Source organism: Arachis hypogaea, chromosome 12, assembly GCF_003086295.3.
Source record: "Arachis hypogaea cultivar Tifrunner chromosome 12, arahy.Tifrunner.gnm2.J5K5, whole genome shotgun sequence".
NCBI lineage: Eukaryota > Viridiplantae > Streptophyta > Magnoliopsida > Fabales > Fabaceae > Arachis > Arachis hypogaea.
The window spans coordinates 103,096,591-103,107,499 of record NC_092047.1 but is presented as its reverse complement, the minus strand read 5'-3'; the positions used below and the strand labels follow the sequence as shown (position 1 = coordinate 103,107,499).

At 38.9% G+C, this 10,909-nt stretch overlaps 1 long non-coding RNA gene across 1 annotated transcript; it reads right to left on the bottom strand.

The window, feature by feature from the left end:
• Positions 1-7,795: 7,795 nt before the first annotated feature.
• LOC140177353 (uncharacterized) lies at positions 7,796-8,856 on the bottom strand. The gene is made up of 2 exons (XR_011869194.1): positions 8,535-8,856; positions 7,796-8,219 (listed from the first exon to the last, which is right to left on the bottom strand). It is a non-coding gene; the product is annotated as an uncharacterized lncRNA (long non-coding RNA).
• Positions 8,857-10,909: the final 2,053 nt, after the last annotated feature.

Genomic DNA, 10,909 nt, shown 5'->3' with positions numbered 1-10,909 from the left:
CGCCCAGAATGGGCAGCATCCTGGCGCTGAACGCCCAAAACAAGCATGGTTCTGGCGTTCAACGCCAGAAATGGCAGCAAATGGGCGTTGAACGCCCAAAATGGGCACCAACCTGGTGCTGAATGCCCAGAGTTGTGTGCAAGGGCATTTTATATGCCTAAATTGGTGCAGGGATGTAAATGCCTTGACACCTCAGGATCTGTGGACCCACAGGATCATCTCAGGATCTGTGGACCCCACAGGATCCCCACCTACCTCATCATCTCTCTTTCCATTCATGATCATCCTTTCTGTTTTCCATTTACCACTCACATCCATACACCCACTATCTTCAAAATTCAACATCTCTCTCCCACCCAATCCCACCCATATGGCCGAATACACACTCCCATCCATCTCCTCCATATCTTCTTCTTCTATTCTTCTTTCTTCTTTTGCTCGAGGGCGAGCAACATTCTAAGTTTGGTGTGGTAAAAGCATAGCTTTTTTGTTTTCCATAACCATTGATGGCACCTAAGGATAGAGAAACCTCTAGAAAGAGAAAAGGGAAGACAAAAGCTTCCATCAAGGGTCTATAGCTCAGTGGTAGAACATTTGACTGCAAATCAAGAGATCCCTGAGATACCTCAGGGGATACATTTTCTTCCACACAATTATTGGAAGCAACTAAGGGTGGAACATCAAGAGCACTCCATCATGCTTCATGAAATAAGAGAAGATCAAAAAGCAATGAGGGAGGAGCAACAAAGACAAGGAAGAGACATAGAAGAGCTCAAGGACATCATTGGTTCCTCAAGAAGGAAACGCCACCATCACTAAGGTGGATTCATTCCTTGTTCTTATTTCTTCTGTTTTTCGTTTTCTATGTTATGTGCTTATCTGTGTTTGTGTCTTCATTACATGATCATTAGTAGTTAGTAACTATGTCTTAAAGTTATGAATTTCCTATGAATCCATCACCTCTCTTAAATGAAAAATGTTTTAATTCAAAAGAACAAGAAGTACATGAGTTTCGAATTTATCCTTGAACTTAGCTTAATTATATTGATGTGGTGACAATGCTTCTTGTTTTCTGAATGTATGCTTGAACAGTGCATATGTCTTTTGAAGTTGTTGTTTAAGAATGTTAAATATGTTGGCTCTTGAAAGAATGATGACAAGGAGACATGTTATTTGATAATCTGAAAAATCATAAAAATAATTCTTGAAGCAAGAAAAAGCAGCAAAGAACAAAGCTTGCAGAAAAAAAAGAGAAAAAATAGGCGAAAAAAAAATAGAAAGAAAAAGAAAAAGCAAGCAGAAAAAGCCAAAAGCTCTTAAAACCAAGAGGCAAGAGCAAAAAGCCAATAACCCTTAAAACCAAAAGGCAAGGGCAAATAAAAAGGATCCCAAGGCTTTGAGCATCAGTGGATAGGAGGGCCTAAAGGAATAAAATCCTGGTCTAAGCGGCTAAATCAAGCTGTTCCTAACCATGTGCTTGTGGCGTGTAGGTGTCAAGTGAAAACTTGAGACTGAGCGGTTAAAGTCAAGGTCCAAAGCAAAAAAAAAAAAAGAGAGTGTGCTTAAGAACCCTGGACACCTCTAATTGGGGACTTTAGCAAAGCTGAGTCACAATCTGAAAATGTTCACCCAATTATGTGTCTGTGGCATTTATGTATCTGGTGGTAATACTGGAAAACAAAGTGCTTAGGGCCACGGCCAAGACTCATAAAGAAGCTGTGTTCAAGAATCATCATACTGAACTAGTAGAGTCAATAACACTATCTAAACTCTGAGTTCCTATAGAAGCCAATCATTCTGAACCTCAATGGATAAAGTGAGATGCCAAAACTATTCAAGAGGCAAAAAGCTATAAGTCCCGCTCATATAATTGAAGCTCTGTTTCATTGATAGTTTGGAATTTATAGTATATTCTCTTCTTTTTATCCTATTTGATTTTCAGTTGCTTGGGGACAAGCAACAATTTAAGTTTGGTGTTGTGATGAGCGGATAATTTATACGCTTTTTGACATTGTTTTTAGTATGTTTTTAGTAGGATCTAGTTACTTTTAGGGATATTTTCATTATTTTTTATGTTAAATTTACATTTCTGGACTTTACTATGAGTTTGTGTGTTTTTCTGTGATTTCAGGTATTTTCTGGATGAAATTGAGGGACTTGAGCAGAAATCAGATTCAGAGGTTGAAGAAGGACTGCTGATGCTGTTGGATTCTGACCTCCCTGCACTCAAAGTGGATTTTCTGGAGCTACAGAACTCGAAATGGCGTGCTTCCAATTGCGTTGGAAAGTAGACATCCAGGGCTTTCCATCAATATATAATAGTCCATACTTTGGCCAAGTTTAGACGACGTAAACTGGCGTTCAACGCCAGCTCTCTGCCCAAATCTGGCGTCCAGCGCCAGAAAAGGATCCAAAACCAGAGTTGAACGTCAGAAATGGATCAAAACCTGGCGTTCAACTCCACAAATGGCCTCTGCACGTGGAAAGTTAAAGCTCAGCCCAAACACACACCCAGTGGGCCCCGGAAGTGGATTTATGCATCAATTACTTACTTCTGTAAACCCTAGTGACTAGTTTATTATAAATAGGACCTTTTACTATTGTATTAGACATCTTTGGACGCATTGTTCTTAGACCATGGGGGCTGGCCCTCTCGGCCATGCCTGGACCTTTCACTTATGTATTTTCAACGGTAGAGTTTCTACACTCCATAGATTAAGGTGTGGAGCTCTGCTGTTCCTCAAAGATTAATGCAAAGTACTTCTGTTTTCTATTCAATTCATCTTATTTCACTTCTAAGATATCCATTCGCACCCAAGAACGTGATGAAGGTGATGATTATGTGTGACGCTCATCACCATTCTCCTCTATGAACACGTGCCTGACAAACACTTCCGTTCTACATGAAATAAGCTAGAATGAATATCTCTTAGATCTCCTAACCAGAATCTTCGTGGCGTAAGCTAGAATGATGGCGGCATTCAAGAGAATCTGGAAAGTCTAAACCTTGTCCGTGGTATTCCGAGTGGGATTCAATGATTGAATGACTGTGACGAGCTTCAAACTCGCGAGTGCTGGGCGTTAGTGACAGACGCAAAAGGAGGGTGAATCCTATTCCAGCATGATCGAGAACCGACAGATGATTAGCCGTGCTGTGACAGAGCATGTGAGCATATTTTTCACTGAGAGGAGGGGATGCAGCCACTGACAACGGTGATGCCCTTGCATAAAGCCAGCCATGGAAAGGAGTAAGACTGATTGGATGAAGATAGCAGGAAAGCAGAGGTTCAGAGGAACGAAAGCATCTCCATTCGCTTATCTGAAATTCTCACCAATGAATTACATAAGTATTTCTATCCCTATTCTATCAATTATTATTCGAAAACACCATTATCAATTTATATCTGCCTAACTGAGATTTGCAAGGTGACCATAGCTTGCTTCATACCAACAATCTTCGTGGGATTCGACCCTTACTCACGTAAGGTATTACTTGGACGACCCAGTGCACTTGCTGGTTAGTTGTATCGAAGTTGTGAACCATGGTATTGGCACCATGTTCTTGGCGCCATTGCCAGGGAAAGAAAGAGCCATGAATTTTACATCATTAAAGTGTAATCACGATTACGCGTACCAAGTTGCTCACGTTGCCAGGGATTGTTCGAGCCTGGACATCACAATTTCGTGCACCACCCGTCGATCTCCAAGCACTCATCGTTGAATCGGTCTAAGTATTTCCTGGTCGGCTCGCCTGACCTCTGGGTCACTCCAAGTAGATTGATTGGGTGCTTTGCCTTTGCTATTCTGGTTGTTAATTGGGCTAGGAAGGCGCGGCTGATGTCCGAAAACCTGGTCACCAAGCCCTGCAGGAGGTTATTGAACCAACGTATTACAGGTCCCGCTAGGGTAACCGGGAAAGCACGGCACCTTACCTCGTCTCCCACTCCCTCCAGATTCATTCTGGCTTCGAAAGCCGTAAGGTTCTCTTGCGGGTCTTGGGTTCCGTCGTACCTCATGTCTGTTGGCTTGTCAAAGTTCTTTGGCAGCCAGACCTCGAGGATGGAACGATGGAATGGGGTTGCGCCCATTATAACTGGTCCCTGCGTTCTGGTTGTTCTTCGCTCGTCGTCCTCCCGACGAGCGTCCTCGCAGTTTCGCTCCGTGGTACGCCTATCGTGCCTGGTGTAAATGATAGGGTCGCGGCGTCTTCTTGCGCGTCCTCCCTCCCTGGCGCTCTCGGGCTCAGATCGTGGGCTAGCTGTTCGTCGGGAGCAGCTTCTCGAGAGGGAGCGGGAGTAGCTCGATTCGGGAGTTTGTTGACGATGTTCTCTGTCTGCTAGCCGGCACTCCGGGTCTTGCATCCTGTGGCGTAGTTCTTGCATTATTCTGGCGCTGTTGTCGCCAGTTCCCCCAAAAGGGCACCTTTCGGGAGATCGTGCGTTGCCGGGGAGAAGCCGCGGAGGCTTCCCCTCTGCACTCGGTCTCACGGCCTGTTCCTCCTGGGCCCAGTACAACATCCATTCAGGCGAGCTTCCCCACAGATGGCGCCAATGTTCGGTAGGTCGGGTACCGGACGGATCGGGTTGGTACTTCGGTCGATGAGGGGGGGAATCGCCTGGTTCCGGGTCGCTGGGTTGAAGGGGGGTGCAGCCGACGTCCCGAGCTCTTCGTGTGGAGGGGGGTTTCACCTGCAAGGACACTCCGACGCTCTAGCCAGTCAAGTGTGTAGGTGAAAAAGGGTTGAATAGTATATGACGTACCTTGGGGGAAGGGTAGTAAAGGTGTTCGCGGTGCGGTTTGGTTCGGTTTTTGAGGGAAAAGCCATCCGATCCGATCGTTTAATTAAACTGTGGATCGGTTTGGTTCGTTTTTTTTTTGTCAAGGTCATCCGAACCAAACCAAACCAATTAAAATTGGTTTGGTTTAGTTCGGTTTGTTCGGTTTTTTCAATCAAATCAAAAAATAACCACATACTATTATGCAAAGTCATAACATTGAAATTATAGAATACAAGTACATCATAACTAACAAAAGTCTTGATTCAATGAAATTCAACAACAAAAAAATTAAAATACAACAATTAAAGAAGTTTAAAAGTTCAATAATCAACACAACAAAAAATAAAAACAAATTTCCAGCAACAGATAGCCACGTTTTGGTGTCCTCTCCAACAATTATTTAAAGTGCACTTGATTTTATGATTAATTTGAACAATTATTTCAAAAAACATATTAACCATTGTACTTGTCAACCTAAAATTTACTTAAGAGACCTACGATCAAGATCTATGGAAAGCACATTCGAAACTATGCTGTTAGATTGAGATGAGTTTAAGTAAATAGTTACCATGAATGGCAAGATCTATAGAAAGCACATTCGATACAAGACCACCATGAATAGTTCTAGGCTCAGATGCCAAGGGGTTTGTTGCTCCAATCAACTTTCGGCCAGTTGCAAAAACACCTTTACCCTCCCAAACCATGGCAACAATAGAACCAGAGATAATGTATTAGACCAATCCATTAAAGAAAGGCTTTGTAATTACTAGCAATTTGTGGAGTTTCTAAGCTAAATTGTTAGCACATATGTTAAGTAGTAACAAAAACAAAAGAAGTTACTTTTCTAGTAAAATCTCTTCTTCTCAAATTTACTAATAATCTCCCCAACCTGAAACAGAAAGTAGCTTTTTTCACATATTATAAGGGGGAAAAGAACAACATTGACCTATTTTACAAAATAGCTACCTTCATCAACCTAATTACTAACAATTTCAAACAATTAGTAATGAACAAATAATTAAAAAATCAGTAATGAACAATAAACAATAACCAGCAATCAACAATGAACAATGAATAACAATCAACCATGAACAATGAATAGCAAAGTAATTACTAGCAATTTCAAAAAATAACAACAAAATAATGAACAACAATCAGCAATGAACAACAATCAACAATCAAACAACAAATATATAGAACAATGAAACTGAAATTATTGATTTATTGATTAACAAGTTAACAACAACCAGCAGCAAGCCAGCAATCCATCAATGAATAACCAAGTCAGCAAACAATTCAACAAACAGAACAAAATCAGCAACAATGAATCAAATTACCAAAATAAATCAATAATTTAACCAGCAACAATACCTAACAAAATAAATCAATAACCAGCAATAAACAGCACAACAAATCAATAACCAACAATCCAGCAATACCAATTACCAAGTTATCAATATTCAACAATTAATCAGCAACCAGCAACAGCAAGGCAGCAAGCAGGACATTTCCAATATAATGAACCATTAAACAACAATAACATGAATCATTAAACAGAAACGCAGCAAGCAGGACATTTCCAATATATTGAACCATTAAACAACAATAAAATGAACCATTAAACAGCAAGCCACTGAGCCAGCAACAGCAAGTAGCAACAAATCAACAATGCATTCGTCTGTAAGCAACGTTAATACTTACACTAATGAACAAATCAACAAAACTTAGCCAAATATATGAAATTTAAAAAAATTATAAATTCAAAAATATCAATTTTGAAGATCAAAATTGTTAGTCGTATGTATAATTCTACTCGGCCAATTGCACATAGTTCATCTTTTTCTCCTCAACTATTTTGTTATTTTTCACCTTCTATTAATAGTGTAAGAAGTTCAACACTGAGCCAGCAACAAAACTTAGCAACAAATCAACATTTCAACAAATCAACAGTAGCAACAAATCAACACTAATGAACAGAATGCAAATGGTAAACATTACCTGAATCGGTGGCTCGGGCTCCATATTGACTTGGGAGGAAGGCTGAGTGGGAGACTGGGAGGTGCTGCCGTGTTGGCTTGAACTGATGGGTTAGGGTGGTGGCGTCTCAACGGCGGCGGCGTGGTGCTGTGATGCCGTGTCGAGTCGGTCGGTGGTGGCTTCGTGTTGGTCTGATGTGCGACGACGTGGCTTCGTGTTGGCCTGATGTGCGACGGGCCAAAGGCTTCGCGGTGGTGGGTGGCTGGGTGCGCAGGTCGGCAGGTGTGGCTGGGTGCGCAGGTCGGCAGCCAGCAGGTGTGGAGATTTGGAGAAGAGGGAGCGATGAGTACTGAAGGTTAGGGTAGGGATTGTGGATTTGGGGGTTAGGGTAGACGCAGTTTCATTTGGGGGGTGGGGGTGTCGCGCAGTTTCGTTTGAAGGGGGTTAGTAACGTTTAGGGTTTTTTCCTAACCGGTTCGGTTCGGTTTGGTTAGGGTTTTCAGATTCAAAACCGAAAACCGAACCGAACCGGACAAAAAACAGCAAAATCAATTTTTTTCGGTTTTTTCGATTACGGTTAATTCAATTTTCGATTTTTTCGGTTCGGTTCGTCGGTTTAGTTCGGTCCGGATCGGTTTTAAACACCCCTAAAGGGTAGGACCTTCCCGATATATACCGTGTCAGAGGTGGGCCCTACAATGACAGGCCCACTTCTTTTGATGCTTCCTTCGCACAGCTGTAGCAAAGCTGTCAGGGACGCGTGTCCGGGTCGGCAACTGGGCGCCTCGATCCTGACCGTCCGGGTCGGGTGGTGCTCGGGTTGGGTCGGCCCGCGAGTGATTTGGCCAGGCTGTAACACAAGTATAACTATCCGTTGTCTTTACCTTTGCAAAAAGTAATTTTACTTAGAAAATCTATACTCAAACTATTTGCGAAAAGGAAAAGTCTAGGAGGTCAGCAACTTTTGTATTTTTTGGCCAGCAGTTAACCATCAAAACAAAAGCGAGTGATCTCCCACCATTATATGTAATCTCACACCATTAAAAATACTATTTATGGCCAATTGATGGTTACAAAACACCAAAATTGCTGGCCCCTAGCATTCCTCTTGCAAAAATACATCGATCAGAGTTAACGGTTTAATTAATTTAAACCCATATAACAAACATGCTGTTGATATTTTTTTGGGTGACCAACATGCTGTTGATATAGTTTGTAAAGAAAGTCATGATAGGAATATAATAATTACCACGATGGTGGCAGATGAACAGAAAGCCATCATCGTGAAGCTACCAGTGGAGGCTTCAGAGACCGAAGAGAAAAAAATAAGAGATATATCTGATAGGCCATCTTGTAGATTTCTAATTATGGCAACTATTCTATCACTCTTCAGAGAATATGAAAGGTAATCCATCATCAGAGAATTTACCCAATTCTCCGTGAAGTCGTAGCTTACCAACAAACCTGAAAAATAAAAATCTCATGAATTATAAGTAATTCAACATCATTAAATAAGATAGACTCTAAGAAGGATTGCTAAAAAGTCAAGTTTAACTTATTTATAAGGATCGGAGTTATCTTAGAGAAGAAAGAAAGACTAAGTTAAGGATTAATGTGTCTCTCAAAGATTTTAATTTTTTTTACTGTCCAAATTGAGGGATCAAGTAGAGACAATAATAATTTTTATGTGAATTACAAACTAATAAATTTAGAATAAGTACAAGAAAAAATAATAATTAAAGAAATGTAGAGAGAGAGAGAGAGTTGAGCAAAGATTACCCAAAACAAAAAATGGAGCTTTAGAGATGAAGAATTGTTTGATGACTAGAATTGGTAGTAACTTCAATAACTTCCAAGGATTCTTCATTTTTTGATGGGGTTTTCTGTTTCGAATTTTGCTCTCATCAACTCACTTAATTGCAGTGATGACAAGATGAGATTCAAATTAAAACGAACAATAATGATAACGCGGTTCATGTATGCTGACCCAATTGTCTTTCTAAGACTACTCCTATATTTCACTTTCTCTATCCCACCAATAAAAGATAATTTGGTTGAAAGGAAAATAGAAGGGGAGAAAGAAAACTTTAGGAAACTCTAGAGTTAGTACCTTGATCCTTACCAAGTCTATCTTCTTTTTTTTTTTCATATATATATAAACATCATTTGATTAAGAATAATAATAGAAAATTAATTTTATAGTAGTCTGTTTCGATTAATATTTTAACAAATTGTGAAACAAATTTAGTTTAAAACCCGCTAAAAATGAATAATTTTTATCGAGTTAAAAAATTTTGGATGTTTTCCTTTTTATATTAAACTAGTATTTTTATCCATAATAATATTATAGAAATATAATTTTTTTAAAATTATGTCAATTTTGTCTTAACATTATAAATTATAATATAAAAGATTTATAGAATCAAACTATTTTTACAAAAAGATCACGAGAGATAAAAGTTTTTGTTGGCTAAGAAGACCATAGTCTCCGTAGATAAAAAAATCAAATAATAAAAATTTTAGTTATTATTTTTATATGAAAGAGTTTAATTTTTTACTAATAATTAATTTTAACATGCATTATCTCAAATTTAAAATAATTTAACGTGTATACTTTTATATTTGATTAGGTGTTAAGCATGTTGCATAAATAGAAATAATTAGTTTTATGCTTGCTATTTAAAAATAACATTTTTCTCTATGTATATAAAATTATAATTAGATATTAACATAAAAATTATATGGGTTAATTGTCAAATTGGTCCTCGAAAGATCACGCGATTGTCATTTTCATCCCCGAATGATTTTTTTAATCAAATTAGTCCCCAAAAAATTTAACATAAGTTGCGTTTGTCCTTCCGTTAACTGTTTAACCCATTCCATTAAAGTTGTTTCACGTGTAGCGTCAAGTGAAACGACACCGTTTGTGGTAACAATGGATTATGCTTAAAACGATGTCGTTTCTTACTTCCTCAGCTCTCATTACTCTTCCCTCAAAACAGACGAAACAAACACAGACAAGAGGAAGAATCAACGAGCGTAGGAACGGCGGAGGCACCCCTTCATCGGCAACGCTTCACCGACTACGATTATGCTTGAGTGGCTCGGTCTCTAGGCCACCGTTGCTTGGGCGTCCCGGACTTGGTCTTTTCCTCCCAGTCAAGAGAAACAGAGAGAGAAGATGAAAAATCAATGATCATTGGAAGGGCAGAAGTGTTGTCATCGGCTAAAATAATGTTTCTTGATAAATTAGTATTACCCACATGCATTGTTTATGATAATTGATTTGTTTTCCTAACCTTGTACAAAAGCTTTATACTTGATGAGCATAACCAAATTGATCAAATTACTCCACATATCCATGGATTAAAATTAACGAACATAACCAATTAATCATGGTAGTAGTATTATTTCTTTGGTCATCACAATGCAATCTATCGTCACTTAGATTTAAAGAAAAAAAAAAAGAATACCGAATAACAAAGCCAAAAAAATAAAAAACAGAGTACACAAATTTTAATTAACTTGTAACAAATTAACCAAATAAAAAAGAGAATTAATCAAAACCCTAACATTACCACCAAGGCACCAAAAAAAAAAAAAAAAAACTAAAACCCATTGAAGGAAACATTGATTATCTCTCTCGCAAATGACAGTGTCTTCCACGACGGTGCGATGGTAGCTTCTCACGCACAACGAACACAATTGCACTATTCATTGCGTTGCTAATGATAGCACCATCTTCTTCCCTTTGACCGGAACTTTGTCGTCTTCTTTCTTCGTTCTTTGAGTAGTTAAAGAATAGAGAGTGACTAAGTGAAGCTGTAAATGGAAGGAGATGAAGCTCCACTAAATACTAAACGACGTCGTGTTTGAACCAGTGACTTATAATAATCAAAACGGCATCGTTTTAATGTCATTGTTAGCAACTTACGATCCACGTGGCCAAACAGAAGGACCAACGCGATTGATTTTAAATTATTTGGGGACTAATTTGATTAAAAAAATAATTTAGGGACGATTTTAAAAAATGGCTTATCTTTCAAGAACCAATTTGACTATTAACTCAAATTATATTGGTAGTTATAAAATTAACTCAGAATCAATTTTTTATTAAAATAATTAAATTTTGATTCTAACTTTTAATCACAACA